The sequence below is a fragment of the Loxodonta africana genome, chromosome 6, assembly GCF_030014295.1.
Source record: "Loxodonta africana isolate mLoxAfr1 chromosome 6, mLoxAfr1.hap2, whole genome shotgun sequence".
Classification (NCBI taxonomy): domain Eukaryota; kingdom Metazoa; phylum Chordata; class Mammalia; order Proboscidea; family Elephantidae; genus Loxodonta; species Loxodonta africana.
The window spans coordinates 1,916,344-1,938,743 of NC_087347.1; the positions used below are offsets into that span (position 1 = coordinate 1,916,344).

Below are 22,400 nucleotides of genomic sequence, written 5' to 3' on the forward strand. Positions count from 1 at the left end.
CGCATGGGGATCATAAAGGATAGTAAGAGGATCTTATAAACACCTTTACACTAATGATGCATTTGAAATTTTAGATTACCTGAAGAATTTTCTAAAACAATGCAAGTTACTGAAATTGGCTTAGGAAGAAATAAAGGCAGAAGGGATGTTAGCAGGACAGAGCCAAGGCCTTCTGGATTGGTAAAGACAGGGACCTGTGCAGGCTGGGTTAGGGGTAATGAGAAGACTCCCCAGGACCCTAGTGGGAATGCTTCCCCACAGGGAGGGTGGGGGTGTGGGGAGCCATTCGAGGTCTGCCTGGTTGAGCTGGGTGCATGTCTGGGTGCGTGGCCCCAAGTAAACGCCAAGCCTAGCTTACTGGAGCCAAGCCAGGGTCTCCTGTGCACCCCAAATTTCCCCATGACCCTTGGGAAGGAAAGGGACTCAGACTGCAGGACAGAGTGCTCAGCTTTGTCCCCCCGACTGGAGGGGACGGTGAGTGTGGCCGCAGTGCTGAGTACAGGGCAGGGAGAATGGGCTCTGGGTGCAGGTGGACCCAAGGAGGGGTGGGGGAGGAGAGGCACCAACCTGGAGCCAAACGCCCAGAGGCAGAGGTCCCTGCTGTCCCCAACCCCCTGCACTCCCAGGAGGACGTGGTACCCCGGTGCCTGGGGCTGCCCCCTGTGCATTCGGCCCCGTGTGCTTGTGTGCGGGCTCCGCTCCTAGGAAAGGGATCCTGGGGAACCTGCACCCGAATGCACAGATGGGTTGGGAAGAGAGGCATTCGAAGTGGGAACAGGAAGCCAGCGTGGCCCGTGGCCCGCCCAGCTGAGTGTGTGATTGTCCTGGCAAGCCACAGCCTGCCTGCCCTGTCCTGCGTCCCATGGTGGCAGGGAAGTCCCCTTCCAGGGACCGGCAGATGTCCCCACCCACCTCCCCCACAGCAGAAACAGTGGCAGGAGGAGGAGAAAGGCAATTGGAGCTGGAGCTGACCACGCGAGGCTCTGTCTTGGCCCCACAGTGCCACCTGCTGGTGCAGGCCCAGGTACACGCCTCTAAAGGGGGTGGCCCTGGCCTGGGCTGAGTGTGACCCAGGGGCCTGGGGACTCTAGCCTGTCACCCTTTGGGGTGGGTCAGCTCGCACCTAATGGCTAACAAGGGGAGGGCCAGCAGGCCTAGGTGTATCAACAGCGCAGCCATCAAGAGTCACGGTGATTTGTGGGGAGCTTATCTCCCACCCCAGCACCTGAAGAGGACCCTGGGCTGGCAGAGGTTCCCTGAGCTAACGCCCTGAGAGTGTGCACTGGGTGGCGGCCCCAGGACAGCCCTGGAGCGGGCTGAAGAAGGGCTGTCCCCCGTCGGGTGCACTGAAGCCACCACCTTCCCTATAGAGAGCACCCAGGACCAGACACATCAGAGTCTCACTGACTTCTGGGTTGTTGCAAATGGCCTAGTCTAGGAACCTTCAGGACCTTTTCTGTAAAGGGCCAGCCAGTAAATATTTTGGTCTTGTGGGCCACATATAGCCTCTGTTGCATATTTACCTTTGTTTGTATAATCCTTTAAAAACATAAAAGCTATTCTTAGCTCACAAGCCACACGAAAACAGGCCACAGCCAGATTTGGCCTACAGCTGTGCTTTGCTGACCCCTGGCCTGGTTCTGCAAATAAAGATCCCTTCATTCATGCAGAGCTGACCACATAGCCCACAAAGCCAAATGCATTCACCACCTGGCCTTTCACGGAAGGTCTCCCTGCCACTGGTTGGGCTGTCTGGTCTCCCACCCAGAAGGTTACAGCCTGGCGGACGGAGACATCCATCCTCAGGCCTGAAAGTGTGGAAACAAAATGCGGTTGCTGACTGGGCAATCTGGTCACTCATGGAGACACCACCTCTGGGGCCACTCCCTGCTGAGCCCAAAGGACATCAGGTCGCTTCGCACTGCCCAGACCCACTGCTTCCGTGACCCCCTATTGCACCTGTGGTGCTGTGAAGCCTCGCAGACCCACTGCTGCACATTGGTTCACGCCTCCTGGTGAAAGTCAGCCTCCCTGTCTCACTCAGAAGGATCTGTGACCTTTCCCAGGGTGACCAGTGGGGTCCCACCGTGGCTGACACCTTTCCAGGTTATGGTGCTGCTGTCCAGTCTCATCAGCCAACTCCAGCCATACCGCTGTGACCACTATGACCAGTCCAGGTTGTGTTTCCAACTCCCTAGACGGCAACAGCAAGACGACGGTGTGGCTTCTGCACAAAGGCCACTCAACAACAGGTAGAGGGCATCCCACACTCTCCATATAGTCCAGCCCTGGGACAGCCTGGGAACGTGTCTGACCACCTCCCTGCCTGCCCTGCCCACACACCTCAGTCAGGTGGGCTGCTTACTGAACGTGGCTGTGCCCAGAAAGGGCTCACCTCTCCTGGACAGAAGGGGTGAGGGCTCCTATGGGGGTACGTAGACAATTTTGAAAACCCGGGATCCACCTTGACCATTCCTGTCAGTATGTGTCTCTTCCCCTCACAGTGTCCCAGGTTGGCCCAGTTGGCACACCCTTCAAGGGGGCCTGAGGGCTCAAACATAATTCTGCCTCAGCCACCTGGACTCTTGCTGGGCTGACATGGTCCTTGAGCATGAAGGCAGGGCCACTTGGTTGAGTACGCTGCTCGCCACATCCCCCGTGGCAGCATAATCAGTAACTGAAAAAGGCAGCATAATGCGCCTCTGTAAATTCTGTGAAAACGCCGCTGTCCCTTTGCTCACACGCCCCAATCAAAGTGGGAGATGCTGCATGCAGGGAGGAGGGGGGATAATTAACAATCTTTGCCAAGAACACAGGGCCCTGTCTGTGCTTCGCCATTCATTAGGGTTCTGTTTGCAGTGATCAACCTGGGGGGATAAAGCAATGTCTCCCTCTGGGACAAAGGGCAGATTTGCTATGGAAGATGTGGGTTCTCCCAAGCTTAGTGTTTCTTGGCTGTGATGTAAACCCACTGTAAGTGTAGCATCCACCTGGACCCCTCTGCATCGCCCCATGGGACTTGAGGAAGAAGGGAAATCAGTACAAACAAGATGGACCACTGGCTGCTGTGCCCTGAAGAGTAAGTCCCTTGTCTCAGGCCCAGGAGTCTCCTGTCTTCTGCCAACATCCATGAGTCAGTAACAGGCTAACTTATCAGATAGTAAAGAGGATACAATCAAATCCCAGACCTTGACAATTTTATGGCAATAATCTTGACATTTTAGATAAAGTGAAAAATTATCTAGAAAAATGAAACTTACCAAAACTGATGTAAAGTAGAAATAGAAAACCTAGTTTTTTACATAGTCATTACAGAAATTGAATTTTTTCCACTAAGAAAACTCTAGTCCACTACTAAAAGGAGTTCCACTAAACATTCAAGAAATAATTCCAGACGTATATAAATTCTTCTAGATAGAAGAATTCATTTTGGGAGGCCAGCATAACCTTGATACTAAAGTTTAATGAGAATAGTACATAAATATACAATTACAGGCCAACCTCGCTTATTTAAAAAGTTGCCAACAAATAATTAACAAACCCAATCCAGCAATACATAAATACAAAAAGTAATTAATCATTGCCAAGTTGGATTTTTGTTAGGAATACAAGTTAGGCTTTACATTGTTGTTAGATGCTGTCGAGTCGGTTCCGACTCATAGCGACCCTATGCACAACAGAATGAAACACTGCCCTGTCCTAAGCCATCCTTACAATCGTTGTCATGCTTGAGCTCATTGTTGCAGCCACTGTGTCAATCCACCTCGTTGAGGGCCTTCCTCTTTTCCGCTGACCCTGTACTCTGCCAAGCATGATGTCCTTCTCCAGGGACTGATCCCTCCGGACAACATGTCCAAAGTATGTAAGATGCAGTCCTGTTGTCCTTGCTTCTAAGGAGCATTCTGGTTGTACTTCTTCTAAGAAAGATTTGTTGGTTCTTTTGGCAGTCCACGGTATATCCAATATTCTTCACCAACACCACAATTCAAAGGCATCAACTCTTCTTTAGTCTTCCTTATTCATTGTCCAGCTTTCACATGCATATGATGAGATTGAAAATACCATGGCTTGGGTCAGGCGCACCTTAGTCTTCAGGGAGACATCTTTGCTCTTCAACACTTTGAAGAGGTCCTTTGCTGCAGATTTACCCAATGATTTCTTGACTGCTGTTTCCATTTCCATGGCTGTTGATTGTGGATCCAAGTAAAATCAAATCCTTGACAACTTCAATCTTTTCTCTGTTTATCATGATGTTGTGAGGATTTTTGTTTTCTTTATGTTGAGGTGTAATCCATACTGAAGGCTGTGGTCTTTGATCTTCATTAGTAAGTGCTTCAAGTCCTCTTCACTTTCAGCAAGCAAGGTTGTGTCATCTGCATAACGCAGGTTGTTAATGAGTCTTCCTCCAATCCTGATGCCCCGTCCTTCTTCATGTAGTCCAGCTTCTCAGATTATTTGTTCAGCATACAGACTGAATAGGTATGGTGAAAGAATACAACCCTGATGCACACCTTTCGTGACTTTAAACCATTCAGTATCCCCTTGTTCTGTCCGAACAGCTGCCTCTTGATCTATATAAAGGTTCCTCACGAGCACAATTAAATGTTCTGGAATTCCCATTCTTCGCAGTGTTATCCATAGTTTGTTATGATCCACACAGTCAAATGCGTTTGCATAATCAATAAAACACAGGTAAACATCCTTCTGGTATTCTCTGCTTTCAGCCAGGATCCATCTGACATCAGCAATGATATCCCTGGTTCCATGTCCTCTTCTGAAACCGGCCTGAATCTCTGGCAGTTCCCTGTCGATATACTGCTGCAGCCATTTTTGAATGATCTTCAGCAAAATTTTGATTGCTTGTGATATTAATGATATTGTTCTATAATTTCCACATTCGGTTGGATCACCTTTCTTGGGAATAGGCATAAATATGGATCTCTTCCAGTCAGTTGGCCAGGAAGCTGTCTTCCATATTTCTTGGCATAGACAGTGAGCACCTCCAGTGCTGCATCTGTTTGTTGAAACATCTCAATTGATATTCCATCAATTCCTGGAGCCTTGTTTTTCGCCCATGCCTTCAGAGCAGCTTGGACTTCTTCCTTCAGTACCATTGGTTCCTGATCATATGCCACCTCTTGAAATGGTTGAATATCGACTAATTCTTTTTGGTATAATGACTCTGTATATTCCTTCCATCTTCTTTTGATGCTTCCTGCGTTGTTTAATATTTTCCCCATAGAATCCTTCACTATTGCAACTCGAGGCTTGAATTTTTTCCTCAGCTCTTTCAGCTTGAGAAACACTGAGCGCGTTCTTCCCTTTTGGTTTTCCATTTCCAGCTCTTTGCATATGTGATTATAATTCTTTACTTTGTCTTCTCGAGCCACCCTTTGAAATCATCAGTTCTTTTACTTCATCAATTCTTCCTTTTGCTTTAGCTGCTCGACATTCGAGAGCAACTTTCAGAGTCTCCTCTGACATCCATCTTGGTCTTTTCTTTCTTTCCTGTCTTTTCAATGACCTCTTGCTTTCTTCACGTATGATGTCCTTGATGTCATTCCACAACTCATCTGGTCTTCGGTTACCAGTGTTCAATGCGTCAAATCTGTTCTTCGGATGGTCTCCAAATTCAGATGGGATATACTCAAGGTCATATTTTGGCTCTCGTGGATTTGCTCTGATTTTCTTCAGTTTCAGCTTGAATTTGCATATGAGCAATTGATGGTCTGTTCCACAGTCGGCCCCTGGCCTTGTTCTGACTGATGATATTGAGCTTTTCCATTGTCTTTTTCCACAGATGTAGTCAATTTGATTTCTGTGTGTTCCATCTGGCGAGGTCCATGTGTGTAGTCACTGTTTATGTTGGTGAAAGAAGTTATTTGCAGTGAAGAAGTCATTGGTCTTGCAAAATTCTGTCATTTGATCTCCAGCATTGTTTCTGTCACCAAGGCCATATTTTCCAACTACTGATCCTTCTTCTTTGTTTCCAACTTTTGCATTAAAATCACCAGTAATTGTCAATGCGTCTTGATTGCATGTTCGATCAATTTCAGACTGTAGCAGCTGATAAAAATCTTCAGTTTTCTTTATCTTTGGCCCTAGTGGTTGGTGTGTATATTTGAATAATAGTGGTATTAACTGGTCTTCCTTGTAGGCATATGGATATTATCCTATCACTGACAGCATTGTACTTCAGGATAGATCTTGAAATGCTCTTTTTGACAATGAATGCAACGCCATTACTCTTCAAGTTGTCATTCCCAGCATAGTAGACTATATGATTGTCCAATTCAAAATAGCCAATACCAGTCCATTTCAGTTCACTAATGCCTAGAATATCGATGTTTATGCATTCCATTTCATTTTTGACGATTTCTAATTTTCCTAGATTCATACGTCGTACATTCCAGGTTCCGATTATTAATGGATGTTTGCAGCTGTTTCTTCTCATTTTGAGTTGTGCCACATCAGCAAATGAAGGTCCCGAAAGCTTTACTCCAACCATGTCATTAAGGTCGACTCTACTTTGAAGAGGCAGCTCTTCCCCAGTCATCTTTTGAGTGCCTTCCAACCTGGGGGGCTCATCTTCCAGCACTATATCAGACAATGTTCTGCTGCTATTCGTAAGGTTTTCACTGGCTAATGCTTTTCAGAAGTAGACTGCCGGGTCCTTCTTCCTAGTCTGTCTTAGTCTGGAAGCTCAGCTGAAACCTGTCCTCCATGGGTGGCCCTGCTGGTATCTGAATACTGGTGGCATAGCTTCCAGCATCACAGAAACACACAAGCCCCCACAGTAGGACAAACTGACAGACACGTGGGGGATGTGCCACTAAATCAATTTATTTAAATTACCAAGTAATTTAACAGATTGTCTTAGTTATCTGGTGCTGCTATAGCAGAAATACTACAAGTGGATGGCCTCAACAAAACAAAAGTTTATGCCCTCACAGTCCAGGAGGCAAGAAGTCCAAATTCAGGGCACCAGCTCCAGGGGAAGGCCTTCTATCTCTGTCGGTGCTGGGGGAAGGTCCTTGTAATTAATCTTCCCCTGGGTCTAGGAGTTTCTCAGCATAGGGACCCCAGTCCAAAGGACATGCTCCACTCCGGGCTCTTCTTTTTTGGTGGTATTAGGTCCCTCTTCTCTCTGTTCACTTCTCTCTTTTATTTCTCAAAGGAGATTGACTCAAGATACAACCTAACCCTGTAGATGGTATCTTGTCTCATTAACATAACTGCCTCTAACCCTGTCTCATTAACAGCATAGAGGTTAGGATTTACAACACATTGGATAATTACATCAGATCACAAAATGGAGGACAACCACACAATACTGGGAATCATGGCCTAGGCAAGTTGACACACATTTTGGGGGGACACCATTCAACCCACAACACAGATTAAAGGAGAAAATAATATAATCATCTTAATAGTGTAAGGAAGGCATTTAGTCAAATTCACTATCCATTCCTGATAAGAATTCACAGAATATTGAGATGTCTTAATCCAATAAAGTTATGTTCAAAACCAACAAGAGGAAACATTACATCTAATGGTGAAACATGGGGTGCTCTCTGTTGGATATCAGGAATAAGAGAAGGATCCCAATAACACCATTTCTATTAGATTATGCGTCGGGGCAGTCCTAATAGCATAGTAAGGCAAGAAAAAAATCAAAAAATAAAATGATTACAAAGGGAGAAACACAGGTGTCATTAGTTGCACATGATATGAGTGCGCGTGTAGAAAATGCAAAAGAGTCTGCAGAGAACTTACTCAAATTCTAAGAGATTTTGTTAGGTTATTAGATACAAAATTAGAAAATGCAAAAGTCAGTTGTAATTCTACGTGCCAGTAGTAAAAAGTTAGAAAATGAAAGCAAAGCTGCCATTTACATTAGTCTAAAAATATCAGCGTAACAAAAGATGAGCAGGACTTCTCTGTAATGAATAAAACCTTACTGAAAACGTTAAAGACAACCTAAGTAAATACAGACCTGTACCATGTCCATGGACTCACGACTCAGTGTTGCAAAGATATCAGTTTCCCTCACATTGATCTGCACGGCCAACACAATCTCAATAAAAATCCAGGAGGGGTATGTGTGTGTGTGTAACTTGATTATTAAAAAAAAAAAAAAAAAAAAAAACCCTCAACCAAATCCATTGCCATCAAGTCGATTCCGACTCATAGTGACCTTATAGGACAGGGTAGAACTGTCCCATAGAGTTTCCAAGGAGCACCTGGTGGATTCAAACCACCAACCTTTTGGTTAGTAGCCATAGCACTTAACCACTTTGCCACCACTTGATTATAGCCAATTCTAAAATTTATATGAAAATGTCAAGCCAAGAATAGCCAATACCCTCTTGAGAATAACAAGATGGAAGGGCTTGCTCTACAGATACCAGGATTTCTTACAATGCCGTAATCATCCCTACGGCATCGGCTCCAGGTAAGATCAGTAGAACAGAGTGCAGAAATGACCCAGACCTATGTGAACCCTGATTTCGACTGAGGCAGCCCTGCAAAGCAGGGCAAAGGGCCTTGTCAGCAAGTCCTGCTGCTGTGGCTTCACTTTTCTTCAAACGGGGGATGCACAAGACCCCCCTCAGACCAGGCACAAAAATCAGCTCCAGGTGTACTGCAGACCTAAATGTGGACCAAAGTATAAAAAGCCATAAAGCCACTGGAAGATAATATGGGAGAATATGCTCATGACTTGGGAGGGTGTTTTTGTTTGTTTGATTTTTTAATTTTTATTGTGCTTTAACTGAAAATTTACAAGTCAGTCTCTCATACAAAAACTTACATACACCTTGCTATATATTCCTAGATGGCCTCCCTCTAATGAGATAGCACACTCCTTCCCTCCACTCTCTGTTTTTGTGTCCATTTGGCCAGCTTCTGACCTCCCTCTGCCCTCTCATCTCTTCCCCAGACGGGAGCTGCCCACATAGTCTCATGTGTCTACTTGATCCAAGAAGCTCACTCTTCACCAGTGTCATTTTCTATCCCATTGTCCAGTCCAATCCCTGTCTGACGAGTTGGCTTTGGGAATGGTTCCTGTCTTGGGCTAACAGAAGGTCTGGGGACCATGACCTCCGGGGTCTTTCTAGTCTCAGTCAGACCATTAAGTCTGGTCTTTTTACGAGAATTTGAGGTCTGCATCCCACTGCTCTCCTGCTCCCTCAGGGGTTCTCTGTTGTGTTGCCTGTCAGGGAAGTCATCAGTTAAAGCCAGGCACCATCTGGTTCTTCTGGTCTCAGGCTGATGTAGTCTGTGGTTTACGTGTCCCTTTCTATCTCTTGGGCTCATAATTACCTTGTGTCTTTCTTGGTGTTCTTCATTCTCCTTTGCTCCAGGTGCATTGAGACCAGTGGATGCATCTTAGATGGCAGCTTGGTAGCATTTAAGACCCCAGATGCACTCTCCAAGGTGGGATGCAGAATGTTTTCTTAATAGATCTTATGCCAATTGACTTAAATGTCCCCTGAAACCATGGTCCCCAAGCCCCCTCCCCTGCTATGCTGGCCTTCGAAGAGTTCAGTTTATTCAGGAAACTTCTTTGCTTTTGGTTTAGTCCAGTTGTGCTGACCTCTTCTGTATTGTGTGTTGTCTTTCCCTTCACCTAAAATAGTTCTTATCTACTATCTAATTAGTGAAAATCCCTCTCTCTCCCCTCTTGTAACCATCAAAGAATATTTTCTTCTCTGTTTAAACTATTTTTCACGTTCTTACAATAGTGGTCTCATACAATATTTGTCCTTTTGCAACTGACTAATTTCACTCAGCATAATGCCTTCCAGATTCCTCCATGTTATGAAGTGTTTCACGGATTCATCATTGTTCTTTATCAATGAGTAGTATTCCACTGTGTGAATGTACCATAATTTATTTATCCATTCATACATTGATGGGCACCTTGGTTGCTTCCATCTTTTTGCTACTGTAAACAGTGCTGCAATGAACATGTGTGTGCATTAAAAAAAAAAAAAAAAAAAAACCCAGTGCCGTCAAGTCTATATCTGTTCATGTAAAGACTCTTATTTCTCTAGGATATATTCCAAGTAGTGAGATTGCTAGATCATACGGTAGTTCCATTTCTACCTTTTGAAGGAAGCCCCTATTCGATTTCCAAAGTGGTTGTACCATTTTACATCCCCACCAGCAGTGTATAGGTGTTCCAGTCTCTCCACAACCTCTCCAACATTTATCATTTTGTGTTTTTTTTTAATTAATGCCAGCCTTGTTGAAGTGAGATGGAATCTCATGGTAGTTCTGATTTGCATTTCTCTAATGGCTAATGATCGTGAGCATTTCCTCATGTGTCTGTTAGCTGCCTGAATGTCTTCTTTAGTGAAGTGCCTGTTCATATCTTTTGCCCATTTTTTAATTGGGTTATTTGCCTTTTTGCAGTTGAGTTTTTGCTGTATCATGTAGATTTTAGAGCTCAGATGCTGATCAGAAATGTCATAGCTAAAAATTTTTTCCCAGTCTCTTGGTAACCTTTTTACTCTTTTGGTGAAGTCTTTGGATAAGCATAGGTGTTTGATTTTTAGGAGTTCCCAGTTATCTAGTTTCTCTTCTGCATTATCAGTAATGTTTTTTTTTTTTTTATGCCATGTATTAGGGTTCCTAGCTTTGTCATTATTTTTTCTTCCATGAACATAAGTCAATTTAGATTTTATGTCTTTGATCCATTTTGAGTTTGTTTTTGTACATGGTGTGAGGTATGGGTCTTGTTTCTTTTTTTTGCAGATGGATATCCAGTTATGCCAGCACCATTCGTTAAAAACTGTCTTTTCTGCATTAAACTCTTTTGGGGCCTTTGTCAAATATCAGCTGCTCATATGTGGATGGATTTATGTCTGGAATTTCAATTCTGTTCCATTGGTCTATGTATCTGTTGTTGTACCAATACCAGGCTGTTTTGACTACTCTGGCGGTATAATAGGTTCTAAAATCAGGTAGCGTGAGGCCTCCCACTTTGTTCTTCTTTTTCAGTAATGCTTTACTTATCCAGGGCCTCTTTCCCTTCCATATGAAGTTGGTGATTTGTTTCTCCATCTCATTAAAAAATGTCGTTGCAATTTGGATTGGGATTGCATCGTATTTATAGATGGCTTTTGGTAGAATAGACATTTTTACAATGTTAAGCCTTCCTATCCATGAGCAAGGTATGTGTTTCTACTTATGTAGGTCTCTTTTGGTTTCTTGGAATAGTGTCTTGGGGAGGGTTTTTTTTTTTTTTAATAAGGCACAAAGACTTCGAACCACAAGAGAAAAGACTGACACATTGTACTACATTAAAATTAATAACTTCTATTCAGTTTCCTGAATAAACTGAATGCTTCGAACGTCAGCAAAGCAGGGGCAGGGGTTTGGGGACTATGGCTTCAGGGGACATCTAAGTCAATTAGCAAAATAAAATCTATTCTGAAAACGTTCTGCATCCCACTTTAAAGTGTGGTGTCTGGGGTCTTAAATGCTAGCAAGCGGTCATCTAAGACGCATCAATGAGTCTCAACCCACCTGGATCAACGGAGAATGAAGAACACCAAGCTCACAAGGTAATTATGAGCCCAAGAGACAGAAAGGGCTACATGAATCAGGGACTTACATCATCCTGAGACCAGAAGAACTAGATGGTGCCCGGCCACAACCGATGACTGCCCTGAGAGGGAGCACAACAGAGAACCCCTGAGGGAGCAGGAGTTCAGTGGGATGCAGACCCCAAATTCTCATAAAAAGACCAGACTTAATGGTCTGACTGAGACTAGAAGAACCCCAGCAGTCATGGTCCCCAAACCTTCTGTTGGCCCAGGACAGGAACCATTCCCGAAGCCTACTTGTCAGACACAGATTGGATTGGACAATGGGCTGGAGAGAGATGCTGATGAGGAGTGAGCTACTTGTATCAGGTGGACACTTGAGACTATGTTGGCATCTCCTGTCTGGAGGGAAGATAGGAGGGTAGAGAGGGTTAGAAACTGGCAAAATGGTCATGAAAGGAGAGACTGGAAGGAGGGAGTGGGCTGACTCATTAGGGGGAGAGTAAATGGGAGTATGTAGTAAGGTGTATATAAGTTTATATGTGAGAGACTGACTTGATTTGTAAACTTTCACTTAAAGCACAATAAAAATTATTAATAAAAAAGACTTAATGAAAAACATAAAAAAAAATTAATAACTTCTGTTCACCAAAAGACACCATGCAAGAGTGAAACAAGGCACAGACAGGAGAGGATACCTGTAGTGCATGTAACCTGGCTTTAGAAAGCACACCGCAGATCCACAAGGAAAAGTTGACTCAGCAGAGAAGAGAGGAGAGTAATAGGCACTTCACAAAAGAGGAATAACAGATGAACATACAGGACGTACTTGGCTTTGTCAATACAAAAGAAAATTGTTGGGTGCCATCGAGTCAGCTCCAACTCATAGTGACCCCACCACAACAGAACAAAAAACTGCCTGGTCCTGCACCATCTTCACAATCTTTGCTGTGTTTGAACCCACTGTTGCAGCCACTGTGTCAGTCCATCTCATTGAGGGTCTTCCTCTTTTTACCTGACCCTCTGCTTTATCAAGCACGATGTCCTTCTGTAGGGACTGAAGATAACATGTCCAAAGTACGTGAGATGAAGTCTCGCCGCCCTTCCTTCCCAGGAGCATTCTGGCTGTACTTCTTCCAAGACAGATTTGTTCATTCTTCTGGCAGTCCATGGTGTATTCAATATTCTTCACCAACACCGTAATTCAAAGGGATCGATTCTGCGGTCTTCCTTATTCATCGTCCAGCTTTTGCACGCGTATGAGGCAAACGAAAACACCATGGCTTAGGTAGGGCACAGCCTAGTCCTCAAAGTGACAATGTTTGCTTTTTAACACTTTAAAGAGGTCTTTTGCAGCACAGAAACCCTGGTGGCACAGCAGTTAAGTGCTATGGCTGCTAACCAAAGGGTCGGCAGTTCGAATCCGCCAGGCGCTTGTTGGAAACTCCACGGGGCAGTTCTGCTCTGTCCTATAGGTTTGCTATGAGTCGCAATCAACTCGGCCACACTGGGTTTGGTTTGGTGTTTTGTTTTTTTTTTTTTTTGCAGCAGATTTGCCCAGTGCAATACGTTGTTTCATTTCTTGACTGCTGTTTCCATGGATGTTGATTGTGGGTCCAAGCTAAATGAAACCTTTGACAACTTCAGTATTTCTCCATTTATCATGAAATTAAAACCATGTTAAGATCTCACTACACACCTCCACCCATCTGTCAGTGCGTCATACTGTTGTAGCGTGCATGTTGCTGTGATCTTGAAAGTTCCTCTGCCGGTATTTCACATACCAGTAGGGTCACTGATGGTGGACATGTTTCGGTGGAGCTTCCAGACTAAGACTGGGAAGAGAGGCCTGGTGATCGACTTCCACAAGTCAGCCAGTGAAAATCCTATGGATCACAACAGAACACTGTCCAACACAGTGCTGGAAGGTGAGCCCCCTAGATCAGGAGGCACTTAAAATACTCAGTGGCCACAACTTCAGCATACCAACAATCATGAAGATGGCACAGGACCAGGCAACATTTTGTTCCATTGTACGTGGGGTCCCCATGAGTTGGAGCTGACTTGACAGCAGTTAACAGCAACAACAACACACCTGCCATAATGGCCAGAGAGTTGGCCAGGTGTTGCTCAGTGGGAACACTGTCCTTCTCCTATATCTAATAGAGCTGAAGAGAGGTGCACCCCGTGACCCAGCAGCTCCCCCCTGGGGTGTCCTCTACACAGATGGGCCCTTCCATGCACTGGGACACATGTTCAAGAAAGTTCATGAATAGTACTGCTATTAATATCCACAGCCATAGTCACAGTGTGGAACTAGGAAGAGCCCAAATGCCCACCACACTGAGACAGGCAAACAGCCTGCAGTCCTTCACACAAGGAGCCTTCTACGTCAGCGACAATGAGCAGATGGTGCCACTGGGGCATGGCCGAACCTAGAGACAACGAGGGACAGAGGGCAGATACACCAGAGCGCGGTGCAGTGTGCTTCTATGGAAATGACCATGCTACCCGGACAGTGTGGTGTGGCGAGCAGACAGTGACTGCCACCCAGGTAGGAGGGAGCAAGGTGCCGCCACGGAGGGTCTCAGGCGGGTACAGGTCTATGGGGGTTTGCACTGCGTTTGTCCTCGGACTGTCCGTCACTTTGCAGGCCCTTCCTGTTCTTTAAAACCGCCCACTTGCGGTCTTTGGTTACGGCTGTTGCTGTTAGTTACTGTCCAGTCGATTCGGATGCATGGCAGCCCCATGTGTGCAGACCAGACCTGCTCCACAGGGTTTTCAAGGTGGTGACCTTTGGAAGCAGGTCATCAGGCCTTTTTTCCTAGGAGCCTCCGAGTGGTTCGAACCACCAGCCTTTTGGCTAGTACTCGAGCGCTTAACGCTGTGCACCACCAGGCACTCCCTGCTGACCCTTTTCTGGATGTGTTTTGAAAAGACCAGTTAAGGGGAGAAAGTCACACATCTGCAGTGCGCTCCGCCCCGCTCAGCTCCGCACAGTCTCTTCCGTAGCCGCTGTTTCCTGCAGGGTTTTCCTTCCTGCCTTTGAAGTGAGCGGCCAGCCCTCAGGTGTCTGTGGGTGGAGGCCCGGGGCCTGGCCCCTGCGCTCCGCTGCCCCAGCTTTCCTTTCTGCCCTCCTCCCCTATGGGGGCGGGGCCCCAGGAAGGAGCAGAACAAGCCAGCCCTGTTCCCCTGCCAGGGCAGGGCCGGGCCAGGACCACAGGGGGCCGGCAGGCAGCGGGAGCCAACGGGCACTGGCACCTTACCCGGGCAGGAACCTCCAGGGACTTCTCTTCTCCAGATGGGGTGGGGCTGGGGGTAGTGGGCCAGGCCGAGGAAGCACTGGGGCCAGCTGACCCAGGACAGGGAGCGGGGAGTGGGGTGGGGAGCCATCAGGCAGCCTCTGTCGGAGCTGCAGTGGGTCCCTCCCCTTCAGACAGGGCACATTCTACATCCCGTAAAACGTCAATTATATAACTGTGTTTTCAACTTACAATATTGTTGTTAGCTGCCGTCAAGTGGCCCTGACTCAAGGTGACCCCATGCACAATGAAAGGAAATACTGCCAGTCCTTCCCCATCCCCAGGATCGGCTGCGGATCGGACCACTGTGCTCCACTGGGTTTTCGTTGGTTGATTTTCTGCAGACCGCCAGGCCTTTCTTCCTAGTCTGTCTCAGTCTGGAAGCTTCACTGAAACATGCTTGTGTCACAGCAACATGCAAACCTCTAGTGACAGGTGCTGGCTGCGCAGGACGTGGCTCGGCCGGGAATCAAACTTGGGTTTACCCACGGAAGGTGAGAATTCTACCACTGAACCACCACGCCCTCTTGGACCTACACTAGCACTTCGACAGAGGTTAAAACCCCTTCTCCATCCACGGAAGTGGGCTCCCCCCAGCCCTGCTGGGAAACTGGCTTCTCAGGAGCCTGACTGGCTCCAGGGCTAAAACCAGCTGGCGTGAGGCCCTGCGGCCAGCCCAGCCCCAAGGCCCGGGGCCCTAAGGTATGCAGGGACTGAAGCTGAGGGTGAAGGGGTATGGAGCCAGTCCTGTGCCCAGTGGGCCAAGGGCACGAGGGCCCTCCACGCTCCATCACATGCTGAAGTGGCCTCACGACCCGAGCTGAGGCTCGGTGGGTGTCTTTGGTCAGCTGCCTGGCCGCTCCCCTGGGAACCATGAGGCCTAGGTCACAGGAATCTGCAGAGACACTGTGAGCTCCAAGGAGGCCCTCGGCGTCTCGGGTGAGGAGGAGACTGCTGGGCCATCCGTGATCCTCGGGGTGGGGCATGTAGCCAGGCAGGGGACCCTCTGGTCATCATCAGGCAGGGGACCCTCCACTCAGCGGGCAGAGCTGCCACACCTGGCTCAAGAGGAAGCACGGAAGCCACGCTGGTGGCTGGTGGCATTTCCACTGGGATCAAACCAGGAAGAAGCGGAAAGAGAGTACTTTCAGGGTAGCGTGTGGTATGGTAGTGCTGGTCCCCCCCCGAGTCCAGGAGCTGCTGCCGCTGGTGCCACCCCTGCTGGCCTGAGGGCTGAGGTGGAGGGCTGCTCTAACTGGCAAACTGGGGGCTGGGGGAGCCAGAGGCCCACGCCTCCTAAGGCCCCGGGAGAGGAGGAAGCACCTTCGGCTCTGTCCACCAGTCCCACATTCTTCAACCTCAGATCAAACGGGGCACGTCTGGCTGGCTGCTTTAATTTCTTTGCGAAAATCAAACAATAAGCCCCTGAGGCATTTTACAAGCTTGTTTGTAAAACGTAGGAAAGCCAGCGACTTCCTGGCCCTTCCTAGCTGTTCTGGGTAATTAGGAGTCCCCCCAACCACAACTGGGGGCTGTGTCCTGCTGGGGCAGTGTGTGGACAGCAGGGCGGGGGTCCGGCTCAGGAGGCGAGGTGTGGTGCGCTGGGCTGGGCCGGACGGGCCTCGGGGAACAGCACAGGAGCACAGAGGGAGTTCAACTGTTCCCTGCAAAGTGGGGGCTAGGGTGGTGCTGCCCTGATGAGGGGAAGCCGCAGACTTCCTGGAGGAGAGGCATCCAAGCTGAATTCAGCTCCCAAATCTGAGAGGGGGGCGAGGGAGGGGTTCCCAGGGAGTGGGAAAACATTCACCTGCTGTTGGAGGACCCAGGCCCGGCCCTCCCCAGCTGCCTCCCTCTGCCTGCCTCCCCGCATCCTGTGCCCTCTGCCCTCTGACCGGGCCTCTCCCTCTCCACTGGCTCCTTTCCTTCCCTCCTGCCCCCTCCCCTTGCCCACACACCTCAGTCAGGTGCCCTTCCGGTCCCTTGCTCACACTCACGGTGACCCTATTGCACACAGAGGAGAACCGCTCCCTAGGGTTTTCATGGTTGTGACCTTTCAGAAGCAGATCGCCAGACCTTTCTTGCGAGGCCCCTGTGGGTAGGTTCGAACCAGCAACCTTTCAGTTAGTTGCACCACCCGGGGACTCTACGTAAAAGTAAAGCATAAAATCCACTGAGTCTGGAGGAATCCCCAAGACAACTGCCCTGAGTGACTCTTTAAACCTTGAACAGAAAGTATCCCCTGAAAGCGTCTTTTAACTGGATAGCAGGTTAGCTCAAAAAGTAAAGAATTTCATCCCTGAGAACTGTCCATATGAGACCAAATGGACAACAGTTACTCTAAAGCACAGATGAGAAGCTTGGAGGAAATGAGACTAAATTAATGGGAGTGGAACAACTAGAACGGAAACAATGAGAATGCCGACACACACTGAAGAATGCAGCCCGTGTCACTGAACGTTACGTGTAGGACGTGTTGAACGGGAACCTGTTTTGATGTGTATACTTTCACCGAAAACACAATAAAATTATATATATATTATTTTACATGTAATTTTATATGTTAAATATTTTATAAAACAGTATTTTATATAATATTTTATTATATATTTGGTGAAAGTATATATATACATGTATATAAAACTGAAGCATATGACAACAATAGCCTAAAAGCTAGAAGGAGGGAAATCAATGTATACTTTTGTAAGGTTTTTACATTGTACTTGAAGATAGTCCATAAATTAAATATGTGTTATAAACCTAGAGAAATCACTAGCAAAGTAAAACAAAGAAGTATAACTAATAATCAACAGTGGAGATAAAATAAAATCATAAAAAAATAAAAACAAGGAAATATAGAAAACAAATATGAAGACAACAGATTTAAACCCAACTGTATTGATTTTTTTTTTTTTTGTATTGATAATTGGAAACCCTGGTGGCATAGTGGTTAAGTGCTATGGCTGTTAACCAAGAGGTTGGCAGTTCAAATCCACCAGGCGCTCCTTGGAAACTCCACGGAGCAGTTCTATTCTGTCCTATAGGGTTGCTATGAGTCGGAATTGACTCGACGGCAGTGGGTTTTTTGTTTTGGGTATTGATAATTACACTAAATGTAAATGGTCTAAATGCACCAATTAAAAAGAGATTGGAAGAAAAAGAAGTTCAATGCCATACTTTTTTCTATTTACCAAAAAGACAATCAAAGCCACAATCATAAGGGTGCAATGAGGGTTTTGATGAAGATTTCATGGGGGGCTGGAGAAAAGTCAAGTCTCCCACTGTGTGGGCTGTGGTTTTATCAGTGTTGCTCCCATTCCCTACACACATCTCCTCTTTCCATGGCCTCCCTGGGCGGAGGCAATAGAGGTCTGTTTCTCTTGGTTTCCTGCCCCAGGCAGAGGCCAGAGTCACCCCCAGGCCTGTCCCTCCATACATACCTTGGTCTCTACCCCCCATTCCTCACACAGGACAGTCTAGTCCCCTCCAGCCAGAGGCTCTCACTCTCCTCACTCCCACACTTGGGCTCACTCAGCCAAGAAAGAGCTCACCAGAAACCAGGCTTCACTGACCTTGGAAGGCGGGAGGCCAGTATAGTGACAAACCACTCAGGGGCGGATTAGCCAATAGGCAAGGTAAGCACGGTGCTCACCTTGCTTACCAGATCATCTGCAGTGAACAATTCCACATTTTTCATCACATCAAAGATTCTGCATCTATGTATGGCTGGCATTGGTCTCTCTCCCAACCCCACAGCACCTTCTTACAGAATCAAAGCCTCTTTTCAAATTTACAGTCTCTTGCAGGGGCAGATGACCCAGTAAGCACAAGTAAGCATAGGCTTACTTGTGCTTACTTACTAATCTGTAGTGAACAATTTCACATGGGTTTCACCACACCAGACCCATGCGAAATTGTTCACTACAGAGGATCTGGTAAGCAAGCTAAGCACTGCACTTACCTTGCTTATTGGATAATTTGCCCCTGAAACCACTGCCTCCTGCACCTTCACAAATTGTTGCTCCTGTGTGTGGCCTCATGGCCTCTCATGACCTCCTTTTATCATGCTGGATGCATCCTGACCACCTGTCCATGTCAGTATTACATGCCTGACGTGTCTTCCTGGTGAGCTTCCCTTTTTAGCAGACCCACCTGCAGGGTGGGATGTACCAACAGGAACCATCCTTCTGAGGACCCCCACCACACTGCCGAGTTCCAGCAGTGTGCCCACACCATGGCTTACGCCAGTCCTGGGAGGGAGAAGGCTGAGGAGTTTGCCTTGGGCCGAGGTCAGATCATGCTGCCTGAAGTTCATGGGCTTTTTTGTGGGTGCTCCCTGGCCATAACCCCTGCTTAAGTCCCAGGTCAATTCTCACAGGTAGTGTGACCGCAGACGCCCACCTCCTCTCCCCTGGCCTGGACTGTAAACAAGGAGGTAGGCTGGTCAATGGCTGCTGTCCCACCCAGAACAGTATCATGAGTACAGACATGGTCCTCGTCCTTGCTAAGCACCCACCCCTGTGCGGGAGACAAGGACAGACACTAAACAAGCACACAAATGAGCCACTAAGTCGAGGCTGGAACTGGTGTGTGCTGGCAAGCATAGAGCACAGGGCTGGGGGCGAAGGGGTCTGTTTAGGCATGGCCTCCTGGAAGGGCCCTGAGCAGGAAGTCATTTGACACTTGAGGACAGGGAGGAGCTGTCTAGGCAAAGGAACAGCACATGCAAGGGGTGAGCATAGCCTGCTCTATGCCTGGAGCAGAGGGAGCAAGGTGGGTGTGGTGAGGGAGGAGGGGGACAGTCATGAAGGGTGGACCCCTGGGGATGGAAGGCCAGGCAGCAGGCTCGGATGTCCTTGTGAGCACAGGACAGTTATCCAGCAAGGAAAGACAAGATCTCACATTTGGGGAGAAACAGCCAAGGAGTCAGCTGGACATGGAGGTATGAAGGTCCCTAATCTGCATTCGGAGCCTCGGTTTCCTCACCTGTACCGGGGATGACTGCCCTGGCCTGTCCTCTCATGGGGCTGTTAGGGAGGAAATATAAGAGAGCTGGACCACCGGCTCCCTATCCCAGACAGGGAGCTGCCAGGCCCCTCCTCAGCAGTGGTCCATGCCCGTGGAAGCACTGTTTGTTGGAGTCTTACACCTCCTCAACAGATGGCAATCAACAAGAGCAAGACCCAACATGGTGGGTCCCTTTTACAGCCCTAGTCTGCATGCTGTCTCTGATGAAGAATGAACAGCACTGATCCTCCCTCAGGATTACTTCTAATTTCCAGTTTGGATATGGGATCGTGTCAGAGAGACAAGGGATTCACTCATTCATTTATTCACTCATTCATTCAACAACTCTGTTCTTTGCCAAGCACTGGGCTTGCGGTTGAGGAGAGCAGAGGCCAGAGAGGGAGGGGTCTGGCCCATGTAGGGTCCTTGCTTACCCAATGAATGTGCGCCTGGGCTCAGAGCTGACCAACATTATGCCCCTACTGGACATGAGGAATTGGAGGAGGGTCTGAGCCAGGGGCATTCGGAGAAGGTCCTCATGGAGGCACCTGTTATGGACTGAATAGGTCCCTGGGTGGCATAAATGATTTGTACTTGAATACTAAGCTAAAGGTTGGAGGTTGAAACCCACCTAGCGGCATCACAGATCTGTTTCCATAAAAATTACAGCCAAGAAAACACTATGGAGTAGTTCTACTCTGTAACACATGGGGTTCCCATGAATTGGAATTGACTCGACAGCAATGAGCATTACTCACCCCCACCCTCCAATTCCTGTGAACATGATTTTGTTTGGAAATAGTGTCTTCGAAGATGTTATCAGTTAGGTTAACATGAGTTCATAGGATGGGTCTTAATCCCATCTGAGTGGTGTCTTATAAAAGAGAAAAGGCATAGAGAGACAGACAGAGGGAAGATGCCACATGAAGACAGAGTTATGCTGCAGCTGCAAGGCAAGGAATGCCTGGGGCCCCCAGAAGTTGAAAAATACAATGAAGTATCTTCCCCTAAAGTCTTCAGAAAGAAGGTGGCCCTGCCGCACCCTGAATTCATCTACCAGCCTCCAGAGCTCTGAGACAATAAAGTCCTGCTGTCTAAAGTCGCCCGGTGTGTGGTACTTTGTACAGGAGTCCTAGGAAACACACAGCACCCAAGTCAGATCCACTGCCCTCATCTCTCTCCATTCAGGTTTGAACTCAACTGCCTGCCCCGATTCCAGCTGCCTCCATGCCCTGGCCTCTTCCCCACCACAGAGCCCTCGTGGCTGTCCCAGGCATGCTGTCTTGGGCATGGATCCCTCAAGAATTTCACTTTCTTTCCTCCTGAGCAAACAGAGGTGAAGTGGGCTAGACTATGTCCACATAGGCAAGTGCTTTTCCGATAATATCTTTGTTGCAAGAAAAAACCCTTATGGAGACATATGTTTTGTTAGCAGCCAGAATGTTGGTTTCTGATGAAACCATGTGTTTTGCTAACAGATCTCTCCACTTTAGGGCCATTTTTCCCAGTTGTTTTGGCAAGGGCACATGGTTTTGGTGAGGCTGTTAAGAGGGTCAACCATTTTAATAATATTTTCACCTGTGACTTGGAGCCCAGCCCAAATGCTTAAGAACATTTTGATGAACTGTTCTATTAGGATGCTGCCATTGTGCGTTTTCCCATACCCATGATGTACGTGCCTCCTCTGACTCAGACAGACCCGGAATAGAGCTCTGCCCCACACTTCCAGAAGTCAGGCCTGCCACTCTGTCCAAGTGCTGGTCCAGAGGACGTTTGGCAGGGCAGCATCTACTGAGAGAATAACTGTCCCCTCTTCCTACCACTATCACATCACCAACTGGTGCCACCAAGGTGGGGAAGCTTTCCTGAACAGACATGGGGGAATCGCAGCTGCCAGGCTGTGGTGTTGGAGGAGGGGATGGAGAGTGAATGATGCCGGTGGCTGTGGTGGTGGAGGGGCGCTGGGGATGGTGGAGGTTCTGAAAGGTGGTGGAGAAAGGATGATGATGGTGATGGAGGTGGTGCTGAAGATGGTGGAGGTGATACTGATGGCAAGGTTGATGGTACTGGTGGGGGTGTTGATGGTGAGGTTAATGGTGGGATTGATGAGGTGGTGATGGTGAGGTTAATGGTGGGATCGATGGAGGGGTTGATGGTGAGGTTAATGGTGGGATTGATGGAGGGGGTGATGGTAGGGTTGATGGTGGGATCGATGGAGGGGTTGATGGTGAGGTTAATGGTGGGATCGATGGTGGGGTTGATGGTGAGGTTAATTGTGGGATCGATGGAGGGGTTGATGGTGAGGTTAATGGTGGGATCGATGGAGGGGTTGATGGTGAGGTTAATGGTGGGATTGATGGTGGGGTTGATGGTGAGGTTAATGGTGGGATCGATGGAGGGGTTGATGGTGAGGTTAATGGTGGGATCGATGGAGGGGTTGATGGTGAGGTTAATGGTGGGATTGATGGTGGGGTTGATGGTGAGGTTAATGGAGGGATCGATGGAGGGGTGATGGTAGGGTTGATGGTGGGGTTGGTGG

At 47.7% G+C, this 22,400-nt stretch overlaps 1 protein-coding gene across 1 annotated transcript in view; it reads right to left on the reverse strand.

Annotated features, from left to right (window-relative positions):
- Nucleotides 1-22,400, reverse strand: part of SNED1 (sushi, nidogen and EGF like domains 1) — a 79,262-nt gene that overhangs the window by 55,612 nt on the left and 1,250 nt on the right. The window lies entirely within an intron of this gene.